General features: G+C 34.5%; 2 long non-coding RNA genes across 2 annotated transcripts; both read right to left on the bottom strand.

The window, feature by feature from the left end:
• Positions 1-1,886: 1,886 nt before the first annotated feature.
• Positions 1,887-11,274, bottom strand: LOC133822659 (uncharacterized). The gene is made up of 5 exons (XR_009887962.1): positions 11,204-11,274; positions 4,678-4,766; positions 4,097-4,145; positions 3,582-3,699; positions 1,887-2,086 (listed from the first exon to the last, which is right to left on the bottom strand). It is a non-coding gene; the product is annotated as an uncharacterized LOC133822659 (long non-coding RNA).
• Positions 11,275-11,500: 226 nt separating this feature from the next.
• Positions 11,501-14,849, bottom strand: LOC133822660 (uncharacterized). The gene is made up of 4 exons (XR_009887963.1): positions 14,006-14,849; positions 12,596-13,077; positions 12,139-12,186; positions 11,501-12,045 (listed from the first exon to the last, which is right to left on the bottom strand). It is a non-coding gene; the product is annotated as an uncharacterized LOC133822660 (long non-coding RNA).

Genomic DNA, 14,849 nt, shown 5'->3' on the forward strand with positions numbered 1-14,849 from the left:
AAAAAAAACCAAAAAAATCACACAGCCCACATTTTCACTATCTCTCCTCGGTTCCCTCTCTCTCTCTCCCTAAGTTCTTTCTCTTTCTCCCTCTCTCCCGAAGTGCCACCGCCACGCGCCGGTCCAATGGAAGCGCCGTCCCCCGAAACCCCCGACCCCCGGAGATGGTGACCTCACGCGCGGCCTAAGGCCCTCAACGGAGCACTTGAAGTTCGGTCGTTCATGGGTTTCTCCCAAACTTTCCGAGCATATTCCGGCCACCTCAAGCCACCACGAGCTAAACCACCACCACCACCATATTCCTTGCTTCTTGGGCTTTAAAACCCAATAGTTTGTTTTCCGAACCACCACCTTTTAATGGTGGCGCCGCCACCGTCGCCGGAGCCCCGCCACCGGATTCAAAATCCACAAATTAATTTTTAAAAAATAAAAAATAAAACTTTTAAGGACTCGCAATGCGAGTCCTAAAAAACATATGCGAGTCCTAAGAAACCCCAGTTTTTTAAGGCTCTCAAATAGAGGACTCGCGCCCCGCGAGTCCTAAAAAGTCTTTTTTGTAGTAGTGATGGGATATAGTAGGTCGGTTGTGTGGAACAAACATATCATGTCATTATAAAAATATATTATTAAAGATACCCTAATTTTTTTTTACATTATTTGAATTTTAAAATATATTACTTTATTTAAATAATACACATATATATATAATTTATTTGAGTATGAAATAAGTATAAATTTCTATCAATATTAAATATATTATAATTTTTTAAATATAAATAATTGAATAAATTAGTTAATTTTTAACAATAATTAAAGATTTTAATTTAATTTTTATAGATAAGAAAATATTTTAATTTAATAGTATTTATAATTTAAAATAAAAAACTTTATAAAAATAATTTAGAGTATATATTTAATAATTTTTTAAATGACATGGTAGGTTGGTTGTGTGGGAAATGACATGACATAGTAAGTTGGATGTGTGGTAACCGACCTACGATGTCATTAAATAAAAATAAATAAATAAACATAAAACCCTGAAATATTCTTATGTCTCGCTCTCTGCTCTATTGGAGCGGCCATTCTCTAACTCCTCTATTACTCTTTCTCTTTCTCCTACATGTCTCTTCCATTTAATCTTCTCTCATTCTCTTCAACTTTAGAGACTTTGAGCTTTAAAAGTGTTAAATAAAAAAATGTCAAATAATATCATTTTTTTCTGATTGGGGCTTAGGGCTTCATTTTTTTCTCAGCTCACATAAAGAAAAGAAGAAAACGAGGCTCGGCGGACTGCTCCATTTCCAACCTAGCTAGGCAGCGTGGAGGTGCCACTACAAGAAAAAATGCTTTTAATAACACCAAAAATGTGTTATCAAAACATACCATAACAATTTTTGATGTGTTAAGACCGACTATGTTATCGTAGGTCAGGGTACTTTACATAACACTTTATCATTGTTATACAGATGTGTTATTATACTGTCAACGATAACACACTTTCTTTGTTATTTTAATAAATAGATAAGTGTTTAATTATATTATTTATAGTCGATTATATAATACATTTCAATACTTATAAATTTGTGTTATACTACACTTTAGTATAACACATTTTTTGTGTTATATAAGTTTGCATAACAAAATTCTTTACTTATAAAAAGTGTTATTGTAATAGATATTATAACACATTTTTCGTATTATTTTAATATTTAGATAAGTTTAAATTCTCATTATATAACACTAATTTATTATATTATATTTTTATTTTTTATTTATATAATTAAAACTAACTTTCTAATATATACTAACACCATCAAATGAACTTGATTTTCAAATAACAAAAAGTAAAAATATTCAACATTGTATCAACAATACACAAATTAGTTTAAAACATTCAACATTGTATTAACAATCCACAAATTAGTTTAAAACATTCAACACTGTCATCAACGACAAAATGTTCTTTAAGTATTCAAGTAGTCTTAAATATTCAACATATTCTACTACTTTCAGCACAAAATATTCTACAGCTGCCCAACACAAAATCTTCAAAATTAAGTATCATTTTCTATTTCGCTTGTCACATCTGCAAAAATAAACAAATAAATATTTTATTGTTATTATCTAGCATCACAAATTACTTCAAGAAAAATGCTATGGAAATTATTTCCAAGAGAGGACACCACATACAAAATAATGAATTCACAACTACACCAAAGCAAACAAAGAAACCAAACACTAAATTATAAGACATTGGTTCTTTTTTTAGTATGAAATCATGTGTTCATGTATATGTGTGACAGAGAAAGAGAGGAAGGAAACGATAGAGAAGTTAAACAAAATTTATATATGTACCATACTAATCCAACCATAACAGTAATAAAATTGTTGAGATTAGCTTTTGGGACCTAGCAACAATAAAAAAGAGATAATAGTTATAAATACTGAAAACAAAAATCATTAACATGCTACTGTACAAATTGAAGGCACCAAAATCACACTTCATGAGTCAAAGTTTGCCATAATCTATACAAGAGATTGTGAAATAAAGAATTTGATTGTAGAGTGCATAACAATAAATCAACAAACCTCGTGAACTACTATAAACTACTATAGAATCACAGAAGAATACAATATTTTGATCCTAAATTATTATAAATTCACTCTTTGAATGAATCTCAATGGTCTTAAGAGCAGTGGAATCATAAACATATGATTATGTGCATATAAATATAATAGCATAATGTAAGAAGCAATAAAGAGCACTACATATGCTTGTGTGCATATAAACATAGCTGCATGATGTAAGATATATATAAGATCCAATGGCCTAGAATCTAGATGACACTCATATTATATGCGTGCAAGGCAAACATGTGATTAGGCTTACTAAAAAAGAAGCAATAAAGAGCATAAATGGTTGTGCCAATTCATTAGTCTGAAATAGTTTGAGATATTAAATAAAGAGCATGACCATGTATTTAGACTAAGTCCAACAAGCCATAAGAAACTCATAAAAGAGAAACACAAATAGAACACCACAATAAACTAAGCTACAAAAATCAGCAGCAGAGTGTGTTTTATGATCGAAGCCACTACCAAAAAAAAAACAGAGAGAGAAAACACAACAGACTAAACTTGGAAGTTTTATTAACCAACAATTCTGGACCAAAATCATTGTCAGAGAAGGATCCCTTCTAGTTATGAATCAAATACTATTTTGCAACATCAAGAGAGATATTGACAATCCCTTTAACACAATCCAAACCCAAACACAAATAGAGATATTGACACCTAGAATAAACAAACAAACAAAAAGCTATTATGCAGCATGTCTGTTTTAGTAGCCAGGATAGCTTTTCCCAAAGAATAACTGCTGTCTTTGTAGACAGAATTGTACAGTAATGGACAAATACACAATTGATCAAGGTCTTGGGCTTCAAGGGTAGACAAAAGTTAATTATTTTATCTCGAAAACGATTTGTAACCACTAACCAGTAAAGTACATATGCTATAAATATAGAGTGAATGTATCAAAGAGTAACAATTCCACTACAATGAAGTTTCATATAAAATCATACCAGTATAAGCAATCGATTATTAGCGCGCAAATAGCCTTTAATTGCATCATTATTAGGAAAATCAGGTGTTGCATCTCGAATTCGTATTTCCGCCTCAACAACAGTATCATTTAGTTCACTGAACAAAAATAAAATTTCATTATAGTCCATCTATAACTTCACAAATACAAGTATGGGATCTTTCTAAAACTAATAACAAATATATTAAATATCTCCCTGTCATGTACCTCAGCACTCTGTCTTTCATTCTCAGAGTTTCTTAGCAACAATATTCAGAGATATTTTTTATATCCAAAGAAACAGATAGCTAATATGATGTAAAAGATGACTTTTAAGATAGCTTTTTCAAACCCCAAAGGAAGTAGGGAAAGAAAGGGGGGCAGATAAGTTTACAATAAGGAAATCAAGAGAAAAAAGGTATGCGCAGAAATAAATTAAGTAAGAAAATTGGAATGCATCATTGCAGAGTAAAAATAATCCGAGGGTAGATTAAAAAGGAGAACAAAAAATTGTACCTGTGACAGCATATAGAGCACATAAAGCATGGAAATCAAGAGAGCGATCCTGTAAAGAAAGAAAGATAGGATCAGAAAGAGTACATAGCCGTTACTCCTTAGGAACTAGAAAGTTACATCTAACATGTGAGAAATAATCATAGCAAAATTGGAGTGTATAAATATCATATGAATGAAAATACATATAGCTTATTAGCTTTTATGTTTAGACATTTAGTTGACGCACTGGCATGAGAAACTGAGGTTCAATTCAAGAAAAAAACAAAGATGGGGCACAATGATGTGACCTACTCATCAAGATACCACATAGATGGGTCACTGATGTGATCTACACCAAGCTTAACACTCTCAAGGTCCTATTTTAATCATACCAGGTAAGCCTATACCATTTGAAATATAGAACCATTGTGTCTAAAAGAGTGATTGCTTAATCTAACAATGATAAGATACGGTTCAATATACACAACTGTCAACAACACTTAAAACATTTGTCCAAATACCAAATAGCCCAAAAAGAATATAGTGAGATATAAATTTTCCATTCATATAGTAATTACTGACTAAGATGGCCATAAACGAACCAAGTGATGTATTGGAACAGCTGTCAATGTTCCAAATCTACCGTTAATTCATCCAACAATTTCATGGACCTGGCTTGTGAGTTTTTGATCTGTGAAAATGCAATATGAAACAGTGTATTAATTGAATTTTAGCAACAAAGCAAACAAAATGCACTTAGCATTAAAGTGTACTTCCTCAAACAAGGTAAGTTGTTTAACTCTGAAAAAAAAAATATCTTAACCATTGTTGATTGAGTAAATTATTTTAAAACAATGACAATAATAAGATGGAGAGACAAAATAGAACACTATTCTGCATCAATTCCAAACTACAATCAGAAGTAACCTAAAACTCAAAACATAAAGCTTATAGCTCAAATTCAGACATAGAAACACATTAAACTACTAAAGGATCTAGCACAAGGAATTCAACTTAAATTTAGACATTCCAATGAGTTTTTCTCTCCTTACTAAAGAAGAAGAATTCCTAAAATGCAACAGACGCTAGTCCTTCCGCCAAGGCTTGAATTAATCAAGGAAACAAAAAGAAATCATGAAACATAAAGAATAAAACTATTTGCAAATCAGGCAAACACAAGAAGAAGCAATGCAAATTTAGACAGAAGTATACACTCTGGAACATCTGTTCTAGTTGGCACAACAATTTGCAACAAAACTACTTTGTCACGCCAAGAATGTGAGTACAAGCACTAACGAAATGACGTGCATAATCATATGTATGAAAACTGGAAAAATGAGGATTAATACATAAATTACACGTTCAAAAATTCATATAGTCCAAACACTTAAAATGAAGAAAGTAATATAGAGTCGAATTACCAAATAACATTATATTTAATCAAACTACTACTTAAACCAACATCATTCAAATAGAAGATGTTGAGTGGAAAATAATAACACTTTATTAATATTGAAGGGCAACACAAGATGTTTAGGTTAGAGCACTCATGACAAAAGAACTCTCTAAGGCACTTTTACAACTGACACACCTGCTATTTTCCAATTGCCCTCTAAGCACACACCACTCTTCTATTAGGCTACAATGAAGAAATCTAAAACTTTCTAGAATTTTCCAAGTCATTAACTATTCTCTAAATAATTTTTTTTTTTTTTTTGATGAATCAGCAGCTATTCATTACTCCACTTACAAATTTACAATCTAAAGGCACCTGTTGAAATAAGGCCCATTCTCTATACAATGTATAATCATATCTATAGACATGCAAAGCTATAAAGATTCAAACCATTCCTTATCAACTTGATCTATTTGTTTAGGCATTATACATGTTATCCTAGTTTTAAGTTGCCATCTAGCTTCCTGAACTAACAACGTGGGAGAGATAATGCTTGAATGCCAGAGTTTAGAATTTCTAGCCTGCCATACATGATAAACTAACGAGGCAATTGAGGCAGCCAGCACTTTCTTCTGAAATTTGCTTCTCCTTGACCTATCTATCCATCGAATTAGTCCTTGCAACATCTCTGTATGAGCTTGCCATCCCAGCCAAATCTTCATTTGATATAGGCATTCCTGAGAGAAAGAGCATTCAAAAAAGAGATGGGTCCCTGATTCTTCTGCTCCAGCGCACAGTAAGCAAGCTGAATCCTCTGCTATATTGAATCGGCTAAGTCTGTCTCTGGTTTTGAGTCTATGCTGTACTGCTAGCCAGAGTATAAAGCTGTGTTTGGGTATGTTGAACCTGCCCCATACTGCTTTGCTCCAATGAAATTTCTCTTGCACCTGAGTAAGCATTTTATACCCATAGGAAATCTGATAAGCCTTCTGTGTAAACTGCCCAGGATCCATAAGTTGTTGAATTTGATCTTTAAGCATCACTAATTTCCTCCAATACCAGCTACTAGGGGGCGGAGCCTTGTATCTCCACCATTCTTCATTCTTTATATACACACTATGCACCCACTTAACCCATAGATTATCTTTTTTTGTTGCAATTGACCAGATATTTTTAAACATAGCTGCTCTATTCCACTCTGAGATATTCATGAATCCGATTCCACCAGCCTTCTTAGGCTTACAAAGCCTACTCCAAGCCACACTACCAGACCCAACCATAATGCTCTGCCCTTTCCAGAGGAAACTTCTACATACCCTTTCAATCTCAGCCATAATTTCCTTGGGTAGAATCATTATTTGGCTCCAATAGGCATGAATAGACAACAGGATCGAATGAATCAATGTTGACCTACCAGCAAATGATAAATTCCTAGTACTCCAACTCTTAATCCTAGCTGTCATTTTCTCAACCAGCAGTTTACAATCAATAGCTGAAATTCTCTTGGCACAAATGGGGATACCAAGATACTTGAATGGTAAAGAACTTCTACTGAATCCTGATATATCAGTCACTCTCCTTATTTCCTCCTCACGCATACCACTACAGTAGACAGCTGACTTTTTGATATTTGGGAACAAACCAGAAGTTTTCGAAAACAACTTGAGCCCCTGCAACATTAGATATATACTCTTGAAATCGCCCTTGCAGAACAATAGCACATCATCTGCAAAGCTAAGATGATTTAGTTTTAACTCGCTGCATCTGTCATGAAACTGAAACCCCTCCTTCTCCCCAACTTTTTGCATGATTCTACTCAAGTATTCCATTCCAAGTACAAAAAGCAAAGGGGACATTGGGTCCCCTTGCCTCAAACCTCTTTTCGATGCAAAGAAACCATGCATAGATCCATTAAACATGAGAGAATACTTCGGTGTAGATATGCAAGCCAATATAAGCCTAATGAATTGGACAGGGAATTTAAAGGCTTGTAGCATCTCCTCTATGAATCCCCATTCCATGGTATCATAAGCCTTCTGTAAATCCAGCTTTATCATGCAATTAGGCCTACTAGATTTCCGTCCATAATGTCTAATGAGATCCTGGCAAATCATAATATTATGAGAGATTATTCTGCCTTGAATAAACCCTCCTTGGTTTTGAGCCACTAGATCAGGAAGGATGACTTCCAGCCTACTGCAAATCAATTTTGTAGCTACTTTGTAAAGAACATTGCAGCAAGAAATAGGGCGGTAATCACTTACAGAATTGGGGCATTTGCATTTAGGGATAAGAGTAATCACTGTAGAATTAATCTCTTTTAATAGCTGCCCTGTATGTAGGAATGATAATATAGCTTCACTTATCTCATCACCAACTAATTCCCAATTATCTTGAAAGAAGTAGCTGCAATACCCATCCGGACCTGGAGCTTTCATACCAGGGATACTAAACATAGCAGCTTTAATGTCTTCCTTAGTAAACTCAGCTGTTAGAAAAGTTGCTTGCTGCCTAGATAAAACAGGCCCTTGAGCCATAACATCAAGGTTTACTCGATGCCTCTTGAGCATTTGAGTACCCAACAAAGACTGATAATAAGAGAGGAAAGCTTCAGTAACTTCATCAGGAGTCTCCATCCTAGTCCCTTCTGCATTAATAATAGAACATATCCTATTGAGGAACCTTCTTTCTCTGATACTAGAGTGAAAAAATGCAGAGTTTTCATCACCTTCTTTGACCCAGGCTACCTTAGCTTTTTGGGACAAAAAGGAGCTATAATTTTTCTGAACTGCTGCATACTGTTGTCTGGCTTCCAATTCTTGATTCTGCAGAATAACATTCAGAGGGTCACGATGCATGTTATTCTGACAGTCACTTAACTTTTCTTTAGCTTGCACATAGGTCATATGAATCTCTGAATAACCCCTCTTGTTCAGCTCCTTAAAAATGGTCTTAAGATGCTTCAGCTTAGATACAATTTGATACATTTTTGTCCCTGTAACCGTTTGATGCCACCCCCTACACACTTCTTGATGATATTGAGGATGAGAGGACCACATTCTAAAGTATTTGAATGGCTTCTTTCCACTAGGTATATCTGGATGTACTGTAAGAACTGCTGGTGTATGGTCAAATAAGCCTTCATTATGAAAAATAGCTTCAGCATTTGGAAAATTGTCCATCCAAGCTTGATTCACCATAACTCTGTCAATTTTGGAGTATATTTTGTCGGTTCCTTGCTGCTTATTGCTCCAAGTGTAGAAATTGCCACTGTATTTGACATCCTCCAACTGACAACTAGATATACAGTTAATAAATTCATTATTCAAATTATGCCGAGCTCTATCCCCAATTCTCTCATCTCTGTTTAAAATATCATTAAAGTCTCCAAGCACAACCCATGGTTCCAATCTAGTCATCTCCTGTAATCCTTTCCATAAACTTTCCCTCCCCTCCTCATCATTAAATCCATATACAAAGGTGGCAAAAAAACTGTGCTTATTGTCCACAGTAGCAACAGCCAAATCAATAAACTGGTTTAAACATCTTAGTATACTTACAGTGTATCTCATGGGATTCCAAGCAATGATAATCTGCCCCCCCTTATGCCACGCACTATTGGACGTGAAACACCAACCTGAGAACATGTGAACATACAAGGCTCCAAGCTTTGGAGCCTTCACTCTCGTCTCGAGCAGACCAACTAACCCAGCTTTATGATAAGCAATAAATTGCCTTACTACCTTTTGCTTATGCTGAGAATTGATCCCTCGGACGTTCCAGCACATAACCCTATCCATTGGAAAGAGGAGGCACTCCCCCTCCTCCCGTTTTTCCCAATTCCTCCACTTGCTGGAGGTTCTCTGGCAGAACATCATTCTGGCTCTCCCCCGTCAGCACACTTGAAGAGACCATAGGCTCTGCTAACACCTGAAAAGAGTTTAAAGTTGATGGACCAGTTATAGTAGCCTTGTCTTTGACCCTCCACCCTTTCATAATAGGCTGAAACCCATCATCTGCTTTTTTACTTACTTCCTTTTCCTTTTCTTTTTCCTCTGTTTTCGGAACTACCTCTTTTGCTATCCACTGTTTCTTCCTACTTTCTTTCCTTCTGCATTCTGTAGTAGCATGCCCCATACCCTTGCAATGTCCACAAATGATTGGTTTCCATTCATATGTGACACCTACTGTAACATTAGAGTCAAATTCATCCTCAAAATCAATACAATTTGGAAATTCCTGCTGAAGACTAACTTCTACCAGAACTCGAGGGAAGTTGAGTTTGTCTCTCTCCTGTGTAATCGCATCAACCATCAAAGGCTTTCCCACTTGACTTACAATCTTGAATAAGGACTTTTGACCCCAATATTTCAATTCCAAATCCTCCAGTTGAATCCAAATTGGGACTGTTCGTATATCCTCTCTCTTGAAATTAGTATTTGGATCCCAAGCTTTCATAACAACAGGTCTCTTGTTGAAGAATATATATCCCCCCGTGAGTATTTCATCCCTAAACTCAATACTATCAAATCGAATAAGGAAAATGCCATAGGAAAGCATACCCACTTTATCTACTCTGTCATTCCATAATCTTCTGGCAAATCCGTCAATCACTGAAAGAGGCGGATTGGCTCCCAGAACATAACAGGCGATTGAAGAATTCCAGAAGGAAATCTCCTCTTCAATGTCTTCCATAGTGATTTTAATCTTGTTAGCCGTGTCCTTAAACGAGTTGTCCAGATTCCGAACCACATTTCCAGATCTAAGAACTGGAGGAGTGGAGGAGATACCTTTCGATAGATCATTCGAACACTTCTGAGTAGCTTCAAGAAAAGCAGCAAACTCTGACCGTACCTCATCTTGCCGTTGTAGGACCTTCAGAGATGATTGCGGGGACAACGGAGCTTGAAACACATCCTGTAATGCAGGGTCATCACCTTGATCCTCCGTACCCTCATCCTCATCTGTGAACTCAAGAGGCTCAATTCCTAAAACTTCCTCCATAGATTTTGTCTTTTTCACATCCGCCGTAGAGTTAGGACCTCTTTTCTTCTTCTGTTTAGCAGAACCCTTCATCTTCCCCTGCAACTTGGCTCTTGTTTTCGCCATGGCACCAGCCCACGAGAGAGCTGCAAAAGCTAAGAGGCGGGAAAAAAATTAGGCAATGTTTCTTGATTATTTTTTGTTATTCTCTAAATAATTCTATAATAATCTATATCATAGTCTAATTAATTCTAGGTTTCTCCTAGAACATTCTAGAATACTTTTAACAGAAGAACATCATAATAAGTGAAGCACGTTTGCATATGAGAACATCCAAACAATTTTAGAAAGGGGACCAAAAACACATTCGACGCTTTAGTTTATTTCTAGCAATTAAGGAAAGAAATTTAAACAGCCAAAAAAAGAAAGAAAAAAAGAAAATCCAGGAAAGAATAAAGAAAACGATTAAAAGGGGTGTGAATTATTTGTAAAACGATAGAATAAAAAAAATCAGATTGTCTCTCAATAAAATTGTTATCTTTCTCTCTAGTTCTTTGTCATTTCTGTCAATGTCTATTTCTCTCCCTAAATTATCCTCTTCTATTGCTCACTCTTCTAAAGTAACATATCAACGAAAAAAACCAAAACTTACCTCAAGGATAATGCGGTAAGCTCATATACATTCCACCAGAGTAAGAACATTGCCAATGTACTCTAATAGTGAGAAATATATAGAAGAAATGGCTTACCTCACCAAGGTGATGCAAAATACCATAAAGTCCACCAAATATTGTACAGAATACAGAATACCATATCTGTGTGTCCATAAAATATACCTGTAAAGTAGAAATAAAATAATGTGTCAAGCATTTATGCTAGACCAGGTTGATCTATAAACTAAGCTTCTAACTTCTTCCCTAATTCTTTGTTCAAGATATTTTACAGTGTTCGTCATTAATAAATTTAAACTAAGATGGGCTTCCATAACTAGTGCAGATATTATTAAGAAGTGAGTATGACAAACAACACTCACAACTACTATAGGAGCCCATACTGCAATTATTGCACCAGCATTATTCTGTACTGCAAGAGAAGCAATTTTTTTGGGGGTTAGATTTAGTAGCTATACCAGGTTTCTGATTAATTTTTTTGGACAAACTATATACAAAGGAACAGAGAAAACCTTTTGGGAAAAGCTCATGCCAGTCATAACTTTTCACACCAATTTTCATGATCTGCTTTATTGGTCCTATGAGAGGCTTTATCTGCATTATTCCACTGGCCGCAGTTAACAGTAAGTATGCTTTCATGTTTATATTTAACTAGCATAAGAATCAGAAAGATTACAATGAACAGAAATGCTAAGAATTAATTAGCTCTGATTTCATGTCGAAAGTTGAGAATTAGATAGTACAATTTCCACTAAATAAAGATATTTATGGCAATCTAAAATGAAAGATTTATTAGTAAATTATCTAATAAATAGTCATGTATTATGGAGTTATTATGTAGTTGCACATGACAGCTTACCTCAAACCAGTAGTTGAAAGAAAATATGCTCAATGGTACTAGTATCCAGAACAATGTGTACCTACAAAATACACAAATTATAACACATTAGGGGGAAATGATAAGAATAGAGACAACTCAATAGCTAATTTAGAAGAGAGAAATGAGAAATTACTTCAGCACAAAGACATGGCTTTCTTGCATCCCACGTCCCACATATAATCTAGGCTATGTGATAAAAACAAATATTTTAGGGAATATACACAAAGCTTAAAACCAGAAGTTGATCAGACAAAGAAAGTAAATTGAATATGGGTACAATTACATGACCAGTTTTAGCTGGCCAAATATGTGGCATACTGCATAATCAAATTTTGAGTTGATCTTTGGATATTTAATAAAAAAGATTTTAAAGTGTGCTGTTTAAGATGATACGTTATCTTTTTGTATTAATAAACTAAAATCTGTTTTTTGTCAAGAAAGCGAAATAATAGCAAAAATATGAATTCTAGTATATTTCTTAAACCTTCAAAGTAATGCTAGTTGCTAAATTAAACATCTAAGAAAAAACTTGGTGCAAGATTGATCTAGAACTTTTAAAAGAAGAAAAAAAGCCTTTGTGATGAACTTACCTATGTCCAAGCAAGTAGAGTGAATATTCTCGAAGTCAAAGAAAAACAAGGAGATAACTTAAGTGATAGTGCAAATTGGGTGGCAGAAGTAGTCATAAGATTCTCTGCCATTCAAGAGCCACAAGTTCACAGTTAAAGTAACAGTTAACACCAACTAAAGTTTTACTTGTAGTCTTAAAAATACACAAGGAAAACTTTTTAAAACATGAAAATACATCTTAATTTCTTTAGTGTTAATTGAAGATATAGATGACAAGGTGATTGTTCTTTCTTCTTTATCAAATTAATAAAAGAAACATAGGAATAGGATAAGTACATGGCATATTCAAATTGCAAAGAGTGATAACTGGAAAACATCATACCTTGTATGAGTTTTTCATCCAAACGTAGTACTGTATAATATATCTTACCATAACCCTTGTCACCCTCCAACTCTATCACTTTTGAATGCCTATAGTTTCTCCAACGAAAGCCATCACCACCTGCATTCAAACAATTTAATTTAAGCTATAATAATTCAGAAATAATCATATTAAAGAAAGCATAGCAAAATCTTCCATAGATCAAGCAATAAGACTTTCCCAATGAAATGAAAGTTTGTAATGAGAGTTTTTTCAGCTCTGTTTTCAACCTGTTGAACAAAATTTTTAGCTTGTGACATAGAGTCCTGACCCTTTCCAGAGAGTTAGCTGATGTAATAGTGAAAATAACCTCGAATCCATAACTTATCAAAATATTTCTGTATTCACTAAAAAAATAAATTCAAAATGGACTATAATGCTTCTTGCCAAATATTTGAAAATCCAGAAAGGAACTACAACCACATTAACTGGTCTGAGGACATCTTTTCTGAAGGATTAGCTTCAATTAGTTGTTCTAAAGCCGGGATGAATACCTCAAAACCTATAAGTTGAAATTTAATAGAAAATTATTTTGGTATGGAATCTAAGTCAACCTAAGAATACTTAAAAGAAAGAATAGAACAAAAACTTCTCTAAGGTTGCTAAGATGTTCCATGTTAAAGTATTGAGCAACTGTAAAGTATGTTTGGATAAAGAGCACAAGGTGTAATATGTTTAGAATTCAGACAACCAAGTGTCACAGTTTATGTCCCTCAATATGTCTACTACTTGGATGAATCCTTTAGTTGAAATCTCACTAAAATTCAAAGCTTACATAAGCTAATTTACTAACTTGTTGGTTTTATAATTATACAGCAGCCTACCTGTAACAAACCTCTCCTTCCTAAGCTACTCCAACATACACTTAATATTTTTTATTCAGTAAAATTATAACTTTATAAGCATCTTTCTCCCTTATTATATATTCAGAAAACTCTTCTCTAAGAGCAGCAGTAGGATAAGCAGAAAAAGTCCCTCTTATTTCTTATAAAAAATACCCAAATTTTACCTTAAGTCCCAAGAGAATTATGTTTGAATAATTAGAGATCTTCACGGCTCTTTCATGTTGAGCTTGTTCATCAAGATCATCTTCATCAATGCCTTCTGATTGCACTATAGAGTCAACTTCCTCAATAGATTTCAGAGTTAAAAGCTGTCTTTCATAGTAGTCCTTTTCTCCTATAATTTAAAGAAGAAACAAAAAAAATTATTTGTAAGAACATGCATATATAACAACATAAGAATAGCAAGAATAAAAAAAATGCATCATTGGATTGCTTTGGTTGCAGAATCTTTGACACAAGTGAAGAATTCTCCCCCAGTTTCTCAACAGACAAACAATGCAATACCTCTGTTTGTTTCCTAAGAAAATTAATAAAAAAAACCAAAACAATAATCACTCATTTTGTGGTTCCAAGAAACCAATCAATCCAGGTAAAATGACGTTTTCTCATTTTCTGATTACTCATTACATATATAACCCAAAACAACAAGAAAAAGAACATAAAAATCTTGAGCGCATTTTCTCAGTAACCAAACAGGGTTTTCTTTAATTGAAGTTGAAACAAAACTCCACTCAAGCCACTAGTCCGGGCAAGGTCAATATCGTAGGGACTGGACTCAACATCAAGACCAGAATGGACCTTGTCGGGGAGCCTAGAGATGAATTCAGTCCTAAGCGAGTTAACAGAGCATCCTCGACTGAGTCAGCGATTCCGGTGACCGTTATCACTTGGTCTCCGACTTCGCTTCATCAAAGAGGTTGAAAATTTGGTGACTGAGAGGTTCCTTCCATTCGTTGAGGCTCTTGAAGGAGGTTGTGTTGGAAAGAGATGGTGGTGTTTAAGGTTCAG

Source organism: Humulus lupulus, chromosome 3 (genome assembly GCF_963169125.1).
Source record: "Humulus lupulus chromosome 3, drHumLupu1.1, whole genome shotgun sequence".
NCBI lineage: Eukaryota > Viridiplantae > Streptophyta > Magnoliopsida > Rosales > Cannabaceae > Humulus > Humulus lupulus.